Below are 17,901 nucleotides of genomic sequence, written 5' to 3' on the forward strand. Positions count from 1 at the left end.
CGGGAAAAGTTAGAAATTCCTGATGCTCGTGTTGAAATCTGAAAAGAGAGATTCCCACGTATAATTCATACCCTCCGGGACAGTCAGGACAATATGCCTGATCAGTGTATCGATTTATTAAATACATTTGCGCGAAGTAATAAACACAATAGAGCGAAGCGCGCGAAACCGTTTATTCGCGCGTACGATATTATTAATTGCCATTACACGGAAATCCCTTATGCGCGGAATTGCAAGTGCGAGGTATACACGACTCGATAACGGCCGATGAAAAATCGCGCATTAATTCCAGCCTATTTATTACATTAGAAACACTCGCTATGTTATCCGACACTTATTTTTCATTCTGTCATCGTTAGCTGCAACAACCGCGGCTGTTGCGAGCTATTAATCTTTTTCTCCCCTCTTGCCCTTCCCATCCCCTCGTTCACCTTCTTTCTACGTTGCCCTCGCTCGTCTTACGCCTCTTTTTTTCGTCGCCCGTCCCCCTCGATATAATTATAATAGATTGAGACGCGTCGCGCGCGCGCGCGCGCGAGAAGTGATATCGAATATTCTGCCCATCCGTATTATCTTGTACCGCTACGGGGTGGAAACAGCAGGTGGCCCTTGAATCCGTTTCTCTCTAGGCGAGAGAAGCGCGCGTCAGATAATTCCGCCGGCGACGGCAGACATTCGTCAGTGTCATCCGCGGAAAGAAGGAGCACCCTGCGGGAAGGAAGTTTTTCGAGGAGTTCTGCCGACATCACCGGGCAAAAAAATAATTTGTCAACTAGCTCCTGGAAAACTGGATTTCACAAAGAAGTAACTATAGTCTCTCTCTTTCTCTCCCTTCTTCTTTTTTTCTCTCTCTCCCTCCTGCCTCCCTTCATCTCCCTCTATTTATCTATCTATATCTATCTATCTATTTTTATTTATACTTCTCTATTGTATTCTACAATTTTGTATTAATTTTTATATATTTACAATTTTTATTTATTTTTATATATTTTTAATATTTACATATATTTTTAACATTTTTATATTTTATATTATTAATAATATATGCATTTGACTAGTAACGAAAATCTGTTGCAGATTTTGCAATATCCAACTATTTTTGTATTTATAAATAATTAAACAATTATAAGCAATCACGATTATTTTATTTTTGCCAAGCGATATTTTCAGTAATTTGTAATTTAATAAATGCATCATTCAAGATTGTGGCATTATTTAGATATCAAATCAAAATATTAATAGAAATAAAAACAATTGTATGTAGCAAGATCCGATTCTTGTTTTAGTCGAATTCGATGAATCTTCGAAGACGATTTTCTCAAAAACGAAAACTTTATGTAATAAAATTTTATTCTGTATTTTCGACTTACACATTTACATGAGAAATTACATTCCTTTCACATATTACTACGATCCCGATAACATACTCTATATAACATTATATATTATTATCATGTTTTAATATATCTTTTAATATTATTATATTTTTTATTTTTTTTTTTACTTTCTATTTGTATATAATAAAAATAATATGATTATGTATCGTTATTTATATCTTTAAACACATATATACATATTCACGTAAATTCACCCTCTATGCAGATTCTATTTCTATTTCCCGAGACATGAATAACGGAAAGCGAGCACCTTTCAGTCTTTGTGATGCGTTTGTTCCCAGTTATTCCTAGTTGTTCGCCATATGTGTTCTGCGTCGCATCCAGCGTATGATATCATGCCCGCCTGTTTGGAGTGTAAATATCAAGTGCTACCAATTTTATGCACAGTCCGACATTGTAGTTTAAAGGGAATACGAATTTACTCTGAGTAGTCAGAGATTCACACACCCCAAATATTTTACAAAATTTTCAAACGTCTCTAACATACGTTTAATCGTTTTATTTTCGAAAGTTGATCTTTCCGCGGTGAAAGGAATTATATTTGCAGATCGTAATTAAAACCATTCATAAGCAAGATTTATTTGCCATTCAAATAATTAAGAGAGATTCTAGTTATAAAGCCAACGGAAATACTCGTTAATGCATAAAAGATTGCCGAGTAGATGTATGCGCTTTTTGGGAGGGTCGGCGAATAAACGATGAATCTAAATGTGTGTTCTTTCGATTCTAAGAGCAAAAAGAGGAGAAATTCAGAGAGCAGCGACGAAAGAAATTAACGAAGTGTATACTCGGAGCATCTATCGGATGTTTAATATCATCTTTGCTTTGAATAATTCTTAGATTAAAAAATAACATTACTATTTTTCCCAGTATCATTTAATAAATATAATGAAGAAACAAAACTTGCACACAGTTTTATAAATTCATATATACTATATTTATAAATCATTAAGTTTTATATGGATATACATATAAAACTTGTAATCTTATTGTAGTCTTGACACTAGAAATATAAAAAGAAATAAAATGTTTTTTTCTCATAAAATACGATTTTTTGTGAAACAACAATAAGACTCGTTTTTCTTTCAAAATTTTGTTTTTTCAGATATGTTAAATATCTGAATAAATCTTTACATTTTGATTATTGTAAGTTAGTTTCTCATTTTTTATTTTTTAGATAGGTTCGACTAACACCTCCACTATTTTAAATGTAAATCATTTCAATTGACTATATATTTATATAATTACTATTTTTAGTTAGATAAATTCTTCACAAACAAGTCAAAATTGAACTTGAATGAATTATCTTTATTATACATACAGATAAAAGTACAATTTATAATTTATAATTTGTAAAAAGTTTTTATTTAATTACTATTTTAATATAATAAAAAAATATCCATACATATACATATATACGTATATTTTTTTTAAAGTAATTTTAATAGATTAATGAGAGCCTCGCAATTAAAATAATATCAATCACAATATAATTCTTTTTTTTTGTTAGATGTATAAAAAAATTTGTGTTAACATCTGAATTATGTTATGTTTTATGTGATTTTCCGCAAAAGTATTATTAATTCATTAAAATTACTTTCGAAAAAAGTTAAATTAAAAATTTAAAAACTTTAGTTCTTTTCATTATTTTTTTTATTATAATAACAAAACATTATGATAAAAAATATTACGTTAAAAATAATAAAAAAAATTAAACTTGTTTTTTCCCAATGAAAAAAACATGCTTTTTAGTATTTGTTTTTTTATTAGAAAAAAAATATAGTTTATTTTATAACTCTACTTGGCGCACAGAGTTTTGAATCATGCTATTGCGGAAAAATTCCAAATATTAATCTTACCGAATGTTCCATCTCATTCAACTTTGATAATTATCGAGTTCGATTGTCCGTTGTATCTCGAAAATTGCGAAATATATCGAAAATATCGAAATTGGCTTCGATAATCCATTGGTCGAGTTGCCTTTCTCGCGAAAACGGAGGAGAATTCACGAGTACGATTAAAAGAAAGGGTAGGAAACTGCCAGCAGTCGTTCTAATTGGAAAAAATAAATTAAAAGCCGGCGTGCGCACCCTGCTAGAATGGAATATCTGGAGATATTCCGGCGCGAAGATGCGGTACGCGAATGGCAACGTTTCTATGACTCTGTCGGAGGGCGCCGCATCCATTAATTAATTTTTCGTGCCTTTTTCGTAGTTCCAATTAAGCCGAGACGGTTGCGAGCTTAATCTCCACTTCATCTCACGCTTCTACGCTTAGAATAATACTCGGCCTTGAAGAAAAGAGAGAGATAAGAGAAACGGATAAAACGATCCGCCTCACAAGCTGCAAGCTAGTTTCTCGATGCCGACACAAATGAGCTTTTAATGTTCGCAGTTCGTTGGTAAATAATAATTTAATTACGTGACGTACGCGCGTTGTTGGTTTTTCTTTTTCGGCCACCAGATGCTTGAAATAATAATCTTAATTTAGCCTCCGATTAAAAATTCGATCGCGTTATACGTTAAAAATATTTACACATTTGGTTCGTTTATTTTATTTTCAATACCGCGTATTATATTGCTATTAAAACTTGCTTTAATTTTGATGGTTGAAGAACAATATTAAGATAGGAGAGATAAAATCCAGATAAGGGAAAGCCCTTTGAAAGCTTCTGGTGAGAAGTCTTTTCATTACCACTGCATTTCTTTCTGTCGTCTCGAGCAGACTGGGCTAATAAAGGAGATGGGTGAGATGAAAAGAGACGAAGGACACCCTAGAGGCGTCGATCTCACTAGCACATCCGCACAGCAGGTGATGGCGCACTTGTTAGGGAGACAAAGTCAGCGTGCACCTTCCAACCCGTAGCTCGCTGTTCATAAATTTAACCGCATTATATGAACGTCGTTTCTCTTTACGTTGCGCAACGACATGAAATTTCCGGTGATATAAATATCGGCAAATAAATAAGGATCGTATCGATTATCCGTTTACTTTGAATAAGATCGTCGAACAACCTGTTATAAAGCTCGCCTCTTAGAGCATGTTTATAGAAAAAAAATATAAGCTAAAGCAATGTTTCCTTCATTACCACAAACGCAGACCCTTTTTAATCACCCTTTTTTACAATTAATATGTATTTTAAGGGGATGCTGGAGTCGCCTGTATTATCGACGAAAACACCGTAATTTTCGGAAGTGTGCCATTTTTTATTGCCTGTATAGAATTAAAAATCCTTCTCCAGAATTGAAGTATACACGCAAACGGACACGTGAAAACTCTATATAGTACGAGATTTTGTATTAAGAAAGAAAATAAGTATAAAATTACATTTTTATTTATCGACATGTTAAAGCAACATGGCGTCAGAGCTGTCCACTTGTACAAATATTAGCTTCTTATAAAAGTTTTATAGCTTTTATGCATAAAACAGTAGTTTTCACGATTGTATACTACACCGTAGAAAATTGTCGAACTATAAAAACTGAATTTAATTGCCTAATTAATAAATGGCATTCTTCTGAAAATTTCAGTCCGTATGTACCTGAAATATCGGTAAAGTAGAGTGGAAAAAGCAGTGTATCTTCTTTATAAATAACGTGATAGAGAGAGATACGGGATGAGGATTAGATGAGGGCGCTGTAATCGTGTAAGAGTTCGCCGTTCAGTACAGGATTCCTTTAATCAATTAATAATACATATACACTATTCTGTGAGTAATGCTTGGAGATAGATGACAAGGAAGAAAGAAAAACTAGCGACTCGTCGTTGAAATAAAACCGTACGCTGAATCTGGCTGCACTTCTGGTTGGCAAATTTCGCTTTGAAGTCGCATTTGTTCATTTATCACACAAAATATTCCGTTGATTCGTCGTTTTGCGTGCACATCACCGGGGTGCACATACACCTTTTCAATCTCGCCGTTGTCAGGGAACGTTGCAACGAACGGGTCGACGTCTCGTAAAATTTTTTGCTCGCGTCATAGTTTAAACTTTAGCTTCGATCATGCTTGTCTGCGAATAAAACTTGAAACGAATGGTTAGTGTAGGAATTCCGTGCCATAAATTCCGTCACTCGCGTAGTTTACAGCTCGCTTTAACAGCAGCGTTCACCCACGTCCATAGTCGCTTTGTAACGTTTTAACTTTCCGAAATTCCTTTCGACGAGACATTTCGTTATCCTCGGACACCTCCGCTCCTCGTCGAGGCACGTATTCGAGAATCTAATTTCTCGTTCCGGCGCATTCGTTCCCCGGACCCCGGAACTTTTTGCGCGAGCAATAATGGCGCGCATCTCTCAATAACCTGACACGACGACCTTTTCCCTCTACCAATCTTGCCTTCGCGCGCGCGCTGCTTTTTTCTCCCGGCTGGATTCTCGTTTCCGGCATCGCATCTGGAGTCAATTTCGCCTCTTCTCCGCCGTGTGATTTTTCTGATCAGCTTCGTCGCCGCGAACAACGACTGCGCCGCAGGCTGCCGCTGGGAGAAAAAAAGCTAGAAGAAGATGGCGGATGAAAATGAGACGAGAGACGATGAGACACGTTGAACTGCCGCGTAAATCTCTCGCGAGATTTGCGAGATAATCGAGACGTCGGTAAAACAGAAATAGATGAGTTTTGGTACCGATCCTAAGGAATTTCTTCGCTCGTTGCTTCTCCCTTTTTCCTCGCAGATATATTAGAATGATACTAGTCTGATTTTATACATTTCATCGTTACAAGAGCTCAGTTCTCGGAAATTTTAACACATTATATTCGCATGTCACAATTCATGCTCGCATCTCATTCAAATTCATGCATGATGTTTCGAAACTGGCTTATTCTTCAAATAAACGACTTGATATTATTCGAACGTGATATTAACATCTCGGGCATTCTGCGTTGTAAATGAGAGGACAGAGAGCATGATTTATGAAATTAATTAATTTTACGAAAGAGGAATAGCTCTCGTTCAAAAAACTTACAATTTCACGTCTCTCTAGTGCAATTATTACAGTAGAGAAATTCCGTGTTCTTTGGATGTAAAATTATCAAATACAATCAAAATATGCAAATCGGAGGGTGAAATATGTGACAGTTGATAAAGAGATTACGGTCTCTTGCTCGTCGTACCATGGATTGATACTGTGTAACGTGACCGTACAATAGAATGTATCTACGTAGAAATATTCGCAGTCAAGTCAATTTAAACTTGTTCTGCGTCATGTCGTGACAAGAAGTTTCGTGACGATGCCGCCATGTTTAATATTGCTGACATATAATCTACCCTGTAGGTCGCAAAAGTGAATTTTACATGCGGAGATATTTAATAGTGTTAAAGGATACGTTTCCTAGGAAATGATTTATTTCCTCGAAATATTCCTATATCTTTTCTCTTTTCTTCAATAATCAGTTGAGCTGAATCATTATTCCCGCTTGTGTAAGTTAACATTTATAAACGTTCCATATATTGTATGGGAATATTACATATTTAAGCATTAATGTGATTTAATATTTAAACGTGCAGAGCTATAATTTCGACATCCAAAATATATATAATTAAGTTAATTAATTTATGTATTATTATGTTCTAAAATTATATATATACGAAACCGATATTTTCTTTATTATGGTATTTTCCGATGCTACAGATGAGTCGTCAATAATTACAACGAGCGTAATTTACGCGCAGATGTATGAGCAGCAGCTGCGAATAAATTGTTTATCGGTAATGGGCAATGCGCAATGGTACTATAAATTGTAATCAAATTATTACGATCGGCATTATATTGCCTTTAATCAAGCCCAGATAACAAAGTTAACGGTAGAGATTGCGCATTATGGCAATTGCATTAACTTAGGCTATTTACGCGTATTAAGATATCTAATTTAATCGGAATTAATCATCGAGCTTTGTTTCCGCAATTCGACGTAATCGAATGTATACTGTATTGTACAACATCAAAGAGGATGATTAATGTTTGTTTATGGCATTCCATCCCTTTGTGATAAATAAAATATTTTCCATTCGAGAGCTCCCAATTTCTAGAACATATTTTCGTTAAATTTCTACGAGCCTCTTCGGATTCTCGTAAATGGTAGGCTTGATTAAAAAGAACAAAAGACCAAAAAAAGACATTTCTTATATAAACAAGGAGCACCCGAGGAACTTTGATCGCAATCCATCTCATTGTTTCTTTCGCAGAATCTGCAAAAAGGGATACCTATTGTGTCTTCCTTCCAACATCGAAAGATAGCAATACTAATATTAAGGTACAATTAATCTTGAAAGAGATCTTGGGATCTCTAAATTGTTATCAATAAATAAGGATTACCAATAGCCAACCCTACAAACATCACGCGTAATTAATAATAGTCATTTTTATTATTTTTACAATTATTTCTATTAATCGCAACCGATAGTCGATAACAAATACAAAAATATAAAGGGCAAAAATTGAAGCAAACACTCGCGTAGTGCAATCGCAATCAGACCGATCAACCGATCTTCCTTTTTGCGGTTCTCTTCACGCAGCGTGTTCGTCCTCTTTCCCCGCGCAAACTCGTCGCATGATCAAAAAGACCAAGAGGACAAGAGAAAAACTTACGAGTGCGGGGAGGAGGCGGGGAGAAGAGACAAAACGGCGACAGTGGAAATGTCCCGAATGCACGAAAAGTTGATTTGCGCGCCGCTTCGACGCGAAACGAGCACGCGAGTGCTCGGCGACTCGCGTGGAGTGCGCTCGGGAAAGTAATTAGCATAATAAATTAGCTCGCAAATAAAACAGGTCTGTACACGGGCGCATGCGGCAACCGCGGCTAACGACATCACTCTCGTGATTAGGATAACAAAGAGAGCTCGCAACTCGGTCCCCGAAGGGAGTGGTTGCCTTGCAAGAGCGTGCACGCCAGCGAAACGTCAATTAACGTGAGGTGGGAGCGGAAAGGTAAGGGGAAGGAAAAATGTTGCGACGCCGGATGAAGAAAGTAAGGAAATGAAAGAGGGAGAGAGAGAGAGAGAGAGATTGTGAAGCTTTGTGTCGTGAGATTTTCATCCATGGCTGGAGCCGTTATAGCGTTTGTTTTTCCACGAATCCCCGCCGCCGGCAAAGGGGTTCGCTCTAAAGGACAGACGGGAGGTCGAAAAACGTTCAGCCGCGTTTGCTTCTGCAGAGCAAAAGCGGCTGAAATTAGTTTAGCGTCACTTCGTTTCGGTATCCGCGGTTCATGGGGCGCCTCGAACTTGGTTCTCCCGGCAAAAGAGTCGGAACTTCTTTTTCCGCTCATTCAGCTCGGGCTCCTCGAGCTCCGGGAGTCGTGTGTAAAGAGTGTACGAGGAATATCTGGTAGGAAATCCCTCCTTTTGCGCTCGGCAGGGAATCCTACTCCTTGCTCTCGAGTTTCATTGCGGAACTTGGTCGCGGAGCGACCTACGAGGACTGATTCTTTTTTTTGCATCGCGAGGATTTCATCCTGTGCGAGTACCTTTTTGCTAATCTTGTAAAGTAAAGAGCGAAGCTTTTTGTGGTCGATACGAAAGACGTACGAGAATTCTCCATAATTATTGAGGATGTCGAGAAGGTCTTTTGCGACGTTTCTCTTCTTCTCTATTTGTGGAAATGTGTTTTTATAAAACTTCAATTAATAATATATGCAAAAATAACACAGGCCTGCGAGGTTCAGTTACAGTAGGTGAATCTGATAGATTTTGTGACGCTGAAAACGAATCGGGCCGCAGAATTTCCCCAGCACGTCAGGTTTTTGAGTAATTTGTAGTTGAATGGCCCAAAAATCGCTATTTTGACCAATTTCAGGAATTTATTGTGGGGAAACCGAATTTTTTGAAATATTTCTGCCAATGGCATCGTACAGTACTCACTTTCACCTTTCAAATCCACTTTCGATTACCGCCGCACGATTTTTTTTCACTGAGATATATAAGTATGAAGTTATAAGAAAATTTACGTTAAAGAAAATTTACATAGACATCAATATGGTAGCTTCATCATCTTGAAATTTGAAAAGACTGACCATGTCAGGTTCGGTTGCCCAAAAAAGTATTGTAAAGAAATATCTAATACAGTTGTTACACATTTTGATAAATTTTTCTAAATTTTATGCCTTTTTATTCGCCTTTTTTTTCTATCCGCCATATTGGATGCGCCATTTTTAATTTCGAAAGGTGACAGACGGTATTTAAAAATGTATGTTTTTACCCTAATTTTGATTCGTAGTAAGATAGAGAGGTGGCACGGTTGATTTAGAATTGCTTATTGGATCCCTGTGCACGGCCGATCTTATAACTTGTATATCTGAGCGAAAAAAAATCGTGCGGCGGTGTAATCGAAAGTGAATTTGAAAGATGAAAGTGAGTACTATACGATGCCATTAACAGAAATATTTTAAAAAATTTAATTTCCCTACAATAAATTCATGAAATTGGCTAAAATAGCGATTTTCGGGCCATTCAACTACAAATTACTCAAAAACCTGACGTGCTGGGGAAATTCTGCGGCCCGATTCGTTTTCAACGTCACAAAATCTGTCAGATTCACTTACTCTGCTTTTTGTAAAGCTGACAAAAGCTCAAACTTTGCAGGTTTCTGTGTAATTTTTATAATTGACTAATTAATTTTATTCTATTCTTTTAATCACGGCACAATATTTACATATTAATTTCATGAACGTGAGGCAGAATAATTCACAAAGCGGGAAATTAACGTTGAAATGAAACCCGAATGGTTAATGGTTGATCACATTCGTGATAAAACGCGAATTTCGCGCGATTGTAAACGTCGGGGCGTAAATTGTGCGAGGGGACTCGCGATATTTCGACCTCGCAGAAGCGGGGAGACCGCGACGAGTCGTCATAAAGGTGTCGGCTCGACATTATTCAACGACTGTCAGATATCGCCTTATCTATAATTTGATTTTTCGACGTGACGAATGTCCCGCGTATCTACGAGACCAGGTGGATCGTCATTGAGTTTGTCGTTGAGGATTGATCGTCGTCGTCGTCGTCGCGACATTCCACGGAAAATTGTACGCGTTCTCTGCGAGAGTCAGTTGCTTGCAGACGAGACTTTACGCCGGGCCATATCTCTGAGTTTTCACTTAAACCGGGGACGGGGGACGATCGTGTGCGTCCGCGTCTTCGCATCGCATATCTTCTCTTTTATTTCCGCCATTCGCTGGGACGGCTTCCTCACTTCGCAACCTCGTCGTTTTCGCATCGCGTATTGCTTTATCAGATCTCGGATATCGAGTCCCGTTGCCGTTTCACGAGCTGCTTCGTCGCCATCGCAGCCTCCTCTCTCGCAAAATCCACTTAATGCTATTTAATTCTATTGTTTAATTTTACTTTTCAACCGGCATTTCGGTGGCGAAGCAAAGCAATGCAACTGGCGTACCTGGCCAATCACTGTAATCTTGTTTCCTCGCCTTTTATCCTCGGCTCTTTTGACCGCTTGGGGATTGCTTTGCTTCTACGCTATCGGATTCGCATTATTTTTCTTGCGTCGTTACGCCCGTGTTGGGAATCCTGGAAGATCTCATTGTGCGTTTTATAACATTTACGCTGGTTCTGGTTTTGTCATCGCAGAAATACGGCATTTCGGAATATTATATTACGTTCCTTTTAAGTGAATGATTCAATTATAAGTATTGGTATATTGTGTACTTTTATCAAAATTTTAATTATATTTCAAATTTTAATTATAACTTTTTGCTAGTGTAATAAAAGGAATATTTAATATACATATATATTTATATACAAGGTGGAGAAAAAAGATTAGATTATCTCGAAATATCTCGAAAAATATAAGTTTTATAGAAGATTGTTTTAGATAAGAATTGGAGGGTTTAAAAAGTTGTAAGGTTAGGTTAGGTTAGGTTAGGTTCTATTTATTAATCTTATCGGTTTGATCTTGGCATCGTTAGGACAAGGTTATCTTGAATTTTCTTAATGGAACTCCCTATTTTTTATTGCATATTCTTATAGCTTATCTCGGGAGCTTTCCAAAACACTATAATAAAGTATTTTTTTGTTAAATACTTTTCGAGCTATGAAACTTGAATTAATTTCTTAATTTTACATAAGATATAAAATATCTCATAAAATATTCATTTCTCGATGATCTTACCTCTATCACTTTTATGTAAAATAATGAGAGAAATCAATTGGTGTAAAGAAAATACATACTTGTTTTTAAGAAAATGTGTGTGCGTGTGTTTCCACCATTTCAAGACAAAAGAAAGACACGCGAATCTTCCCTCTTCCGCTTCCGTTGGTCAGCGGTATATTTACCGCGCCCCGATTCCGCTAATTAAAACCTGTCCAACTACTTTAACGCTTAATTACGAGGTTAATTAAAATGCTGACACTACTTGGCGCGATTAAATTAACAGATTTATCGCGTCGAGCAGATTAAAAGCCTGTGCCTTACAAATTGCGTTATCCTGCGAGATCGTCCGGTCGCGCGCACAATCTTGTTCCAGTTCTCCAAACTATCCTGAAGAAAGATAGATAGATAATGGGGATAATGCACGTTATAACTATACTTATACTGGTGCTTATAACACGTTCCAGCATCGTCTCTTTCTCTCTCGCGTGCGTTACTGCAAAACATCTGCATCCGGCTCCCGCAGTGTGTTTCATCGGTGGCGCATCCAAACGAAGTTCCCGTGAAATGTTTGTGTTGACCTCGAATCGAAAGTTGACTTTGCTTTCAAGAAGATGGCAAAAAGAAAGAGAGAGAACGAGCAGCTTTGATCCAAAGGTGCTGCCGTGAGGTTGCGCTCTATTGGCTTTTTTTCACGTTTAACTCCTCGCTCTCTTCAAATATCCCTTTCTCTCTACCTCTCATCTCTTTTCGTGGCTCGTTTACCGCCGCAGCTGCAGATGCAATGCCTGTGTGTGCAGCTGCGACCTTAACTCGGCCAATGAAACGGTAACCGATTCACTCTGTTTGCCGCTCGTTGCTCCACTCCAAGCCAATTTTCCTCTTCGTTTTCTTTGCATTGAAAGCCGGTCTTTTTTTCGGCACCGTCAGAAATGCGAGAGTTTGTCTAAATAACTGGAAATGAGTTCCTTGAAAGAGCAAAGCGAACGTATAATAGGACGAACGTAATGGGGGTACAGAGGTGGGATGAGAAGAACTGGTTAGCATTTAGTGGAGTCGAGCCGAGAGATTTGATATTTCAAAGATGGAAGCTACGATGTTTTATTATATTAATCGTCTTATTCTTGCAATTGTAATTTCCTCGGGAGATAAGTTAAAAAAAAAACAAAAGGATTTTCAACATCAAATACGTAGAAAAGTTCATCAAGTTTATCCGGACAACCAGAAATTGGTAATTATTTACTTATACGGACCACCTCCCGATTTTAATAATTCTCACATATGTTATCAAGATTATCACTCTGAGCAATATTGCGAAGGTTTTAGTCGGCGGTCATTGTTTATTAAAAAGATATAAACAAAAGAAGTTTCATAAGTTCATTAATACATTTATCGAAAGAAAAGTCAATTGTTGCATAATTCTACATAGATTTGTAACTTTCTATGCAAAGTGAAGTGTATCCGCATCACAAACACGGGTTGAGTTAGGTTATATCTTCTGAAAGTGGAGCCCCCCCCCCCCACTGGGACGGAACATACTGTACCTACGCATGTACTTCCTAAGATGAAGCAAAATTTATTCTTAATAAAGATCAAGATTAAGTAAATTTTGCTTCATCTTGAAAAGTACATGAGTGGATAGCATGTTCCATCCTCCTGCAGGGGGCTCCACTTTCAAAAGGTATAATCTAACCCAACCCGTGTTTGTGATGCGGGATACACTTCACTTTGCATAGAAAGTTACAAATGTAACATTTTTCGCGCACAAATAATTTAATAACTCATCATATTTTGTTGTTAAAACGAGAAACTCATAGAACTTCATGTTGACTGTATAGTGAGTGACGATTCTGTCCTAGGCGGGGCAAGGGGAGCGTAGAACTGGCCAATCAGCCACTGCCGCGCTGCCGGCTGATTGGCCAGTTCTACGCTCCTCTTGCCCCGCCTAGGAAAAAATCGTTGTCGCTTACTGTACAACAATCTGTCTTGTACTAACTCACCTTTTCTTAAATATTTTCAAAGTCATAAGAAATTGTTCTACTACCTAATTTCAATATAAGAAAGGTAAACAATGTCAAACGACAACATAGTCTATACACGGTGTCAATAAAATTACATATTATTTATTAGACAATTTTGTTTATAACTTTTTAATAAACAATGACCGCCGACTGAAACCTTCACAACATTACTCAGAGTGATGATCTTGATAACATATGTGAGAATTATTAAAATCGAGAGGTAGTCCGTATAAGTAAATAATTACCCAGAAATTATATCATTTGATTGACATGCTATTCATACAATTAGTATATTTATCGGTTTTGCCGAGTACGCTCCTCTTCTCATTGTCAGAGGAAAGTAACGCGTGGCTTCAGTTGGCGAAACGATCCCGTTCTTCTCAATCCGTTCCGGGAAGCAAACAACAGATATCTCGGTTTATCTTTCTCCAAGCTACGAAACGTTCGTTCTGTATTTGCAGCGCTGTAGGTATTTGTTTCGCACGAAAGCACGCGTTTATGCCAGGCGCGAGTGCTACTCTTAGTGTCGTAAAGTATTTGTTTGCGTCCGCATCTCTCTGGGTACTCGACGTGAAATCCCGATTACCGTCCAGCTTTGTATCGTCGAGAGTATCGCCGGGTGTCTCGTTAATCACGTGGATTTCTTGGGAAAATTGGAAGCGAAAATCCTGATATGCGCAAAGTCGAGGCCAGGCAGAGAGAGAGAGAGAGAGAGAGAGAGAGAGAGAGAGAGAGAGAGAAAGAGAGAAACTGACTGATATATTGCGTTGTACAGCGTAACGAGCGAAATTTTGGTCTTCCAATAATGGACCAGGCGAAATGACGAGTTGAGCTCCCAACGAGATGGTTGCTCTCGACAAAAGTATAACATACATTCACGAAGATAGAGTTTCATACGAGAAAAACTTTAGAGAAAATAATTTCGTCTTCTTCCTAATTTAAGGATAATAAATATACATGTAAGGATATAAATACTGTATATGAATTGAGCTTCAGGGCGTAATGGCCATCACACATAAAATTCCATAAGCACGTAAAACGTAAGCGTAAAAAAATCGACCAATCACGGTCGAGTATTGGCCCCTTGGAGGGGCTTAGCCCCTCGAATACTCGACCGTGATTGGTCGATTTTTTTACGCTTACGGGGCTAGCCCCTCCAAGGGGCCAATACTCGACCGTGATTGGTCGATTTTTTTACGCTTACGTTTTACGTGCTTATGGAATTTTATGTGTGATGGCCATAATACAAGTTTCTTTTATTCATTGCAGTCGTTACAGAATAAATATTTAATAGCATAACATAATAATATAGATACTCGCGTACTACTTCCAGCATTTGTTTAGGTAATGGCGTAATATTCTCGCTTCAAAGTTTCCTGACAAATCCGTTATTGATGGTACATCCTGCACACTCATGTGAACTTCCGAAGAAGTTAATTTATTTAATGAGATTGAACGCGGCAGGAGGGGAAGAGAGAAGCTCTTCTTTATCATCCATTAATCTATCTTCTCGTCATCTGCCTTCTGTGCCTTAACGCTTCCCTTTCTTTCTTTAAACACGCCACCTTAAGAACCTGGGGATCGCCCCAGGGGTCAGGTTTTCGCGGTCTACCCTCTAATTGACCCAGTTCAGAAGATAAGCATCTCGTTGTACAGTCAGTGCCGCAAGTTATCTCTCGATAAATCTCGCCACCATCCGTGACATTCTGTCGGAGAACAGCCTTCGGGAATTTTGACGTCGTTGGAAGGTGTTGATGACGATAATCTTGGAAAAATACGATTAAATTGCAATCACGCTCCGGATGGACTACATTAAATTTTAATCGTTTTATACATTTTTATGCGGATAAAATTATTCGCTCGAAGACGCCATCCAGAAGTTGAAATTTTCATCTCTACGACGTCAGCTAAATGGTTTATAAAATGCACGAAATCACAGCGGCAAAAAAAATATCAAGTATCTGCGTTTTCAGAATTACGTCTGTCTTTTTTTTTCTCTATTTCTCTTTCTCCCTCCCTCCCTCTCTCTCTCTCTCTCTCTCTCTCTGAATTCTTCAACCAATTTGGAGTCGACATATTTAAAGGTCATTCACTGACGTATTTACTCTATTTGCCGATCTATTTTACTATTCGGCCAATTATTTTTCAAGACCGATCCATCAACCCATTAAATTCTACAATGGAAGGCGGAATACCAAACGATGTTGAGTGTAAGGAGCAAATAATTCATGAAATTTCGTCGGGGTTGTTGAAATTGCCCGACGCAAAGCCGCACGGCCGGTATAATTGAAAGCATTTTAGAAGCGACAACCCAGTAGGTCCCTGTGGAGAGACTGTGTGTGAGAGACCGAATAAAATAATAACCGGTTATGAAGGTACGCGGAGGAGGAAAAGAATAATCCGGTTTGCTTTTAAGAGCGACATAATCCCTCCTCCCCCTTTGGCGAAACGAGGGGTTAAGTAAATGGTAACCGAATAATTGCTGGAATGGGGTTAATGATTAAAAGCAAAAGGAAAAGAAAACACATATTATACATATAGACGGAGAATGAATCTTTGAATTACGATGTAGTTTCTGTTAAATGATCAGGACGAACACGCGTAATTAATTAGAAGCGCATTAGCTCGCATGAAATTTTGACGCAGCCCGCTGTGCCGCGCGCATTATTCCATACTTTAATAATTTCCACGCTTTAATGCATGTATTTGTTACATTGTTCGAGGATTTTGCATGAATTACACACGACATACGTATAATACGCGTCATCATTTTACAGTTTAATTTTCGTATAATAATAGAATTCAAATAGAATACAACGAAAAAGTATCTTTTTTTCAAGGAACAAATGAATTAGGAAAATTTGCATTCAAATATTTTCATATCACACGCTTTATATTGTATTTTATTAGCAATTGAATATACACTAAATATTGCGGTGTTTTAGACCAATGTTTAAGGCCCGTATTTATAGTCGTGATTCTGCTGAGAAACTCAGCTAAAACTAATCTTGAGATGTGATACGGTTTAATAAATGAATCTTAAGAATCGATATGATATTCATTTATAATCTCGATTCAATAGAGATACTCAGAGGAAGTTTGTCTTGAGATGCAGCTTGAGCTATGTTCATTGCATTTCAATAATCGATACTTGAGAAAAGATCATACGTGTACATACTAATAGTCTTTAGATTTCGTATCAGCTAAGATTTGAGTCGGGAAAAATTGCGTATCACTCAAGTGTGGTTCGAAGGTGACTTGAGGAAAAGTTGACAGAATTTATAAAATAATTTACACAAATTAATCATCAATTGATTCATAGAAGTACGTTTATATTGCAGTTTAATAATATATAAGTGTACCTAATAATAAAAAAGTAATATAATAAATAAATAAATATATAAATAAAATAAATAATATAATATAAATAATTAATATATGATTAATATAAGTAATATAAATAATATTTTTACTTTATAGTAAAGAAGCACTTAATAGTGAAAATATTTTTATTACAAAATTTTTAACAATGTACAGGTTAATTAAAATGAATTGGATTGAAAATTATGAACAATATGATATTTATGAAAATTATGATCAATATGATATACATAAGGAATTACGCGAACGTTTACCAAAACGTTATATTAGAGATGCACGAAATCCCTTCGAATGGTGGTCTAAAGAGGAATTTATTAAGAGATACAGATATAATAAGATACAGATATAATTAGATTATATATAATAATTACCTTTTCATTAATATAAGTGCTAGCATTGAAAGCAGATGCAATCTTGAGCCATGCTTCTTGCTTGGCTTTAATGGAACTGCCATCCGTTTTTTTATTTTCAATAACATGTTTGTATTTGACCATGCATTCAAGTAAAAACATTTTTTCAAAAGATGTAAAATTTTTCTTTTCTTGTATCGATGACATTCTGTTACTTTTGTATTCACTTATGACACTTATTTAAAAAAAGGTTACTCAAACAAGCGCGTATCGCTGCTTTAATCAATATTTTAAATCTCAAGACGAATTTCATGTGAGTAATTATTCCATTTTTCAATTGAATACAGTCTCAAGTGATCTTTAATCAAAATGTAACTATTGAACCGTTCGTATCTCAAGACACAAAACTCCAATCTGAATATCTCATCTGATACGTTCTTGAGACGAGACTCGAGAAACGACTATAAATACGGGCCTAAGTTGCGATGCACATCGCGAAACCAAGTTGCCAAAATAAAAAGCACGTGGAATTACCGCCGTGCAGCTTCAAAGATTTCTCGGCTACACAGATACGCGAGAATCCGTAAAAATTCCCGATGCTTGAATTATTTTCTTGCCTCCTGGCGCTTCCGCTAGCTATGTGGTTTCGTGGTT

At 37.1% G+C, this 17,901-nt stretch overlaps 1 protein-coding gene and 1 long non-coding RNA gene across 7 annotated transcripts in view; both read left to right on the forward strand.

Moving 5' to 3' along the window:
- The window catches only part of Nlg-5 (neuroligin 5), a 254,643-nt gene that overhangs the window by 10,915 nt on the left and 225,827 nt on the right, over nucleotides 1-17,901 (forward strand). The window lies entirely within an intron of this gene.
- Nucleotides 3,392-4,422, forward strand: LOC145973687 (uncharacterized). The gene is made up of 3 exons (XR_014439537.1): nucleotides 3,392-3,532; nucleotides 3,612-3,798; nucleotides 4,122-4,422. It is a non-coding gene; the product is annotated as an uncharacterized LOC145973687 (long non-coding RNA).

Source organism: Camponotus vicinus, unplaced genomic scaffold, assembly GCF_025532165.1.
Source record: "Camponotus vicinus isolate PSW18456_S1 unplaced genomic scaffold, iyCamVici1.0 SCAF_6, whole genome shotgun sequence".
In the NCBI taxonomy this organism is placed as follows: Eukaryota; Metazoa; Arthropoda; class Insecta; order Hymenoptera; family Formicidae; genus Camponotus; species Camponotus vicinus.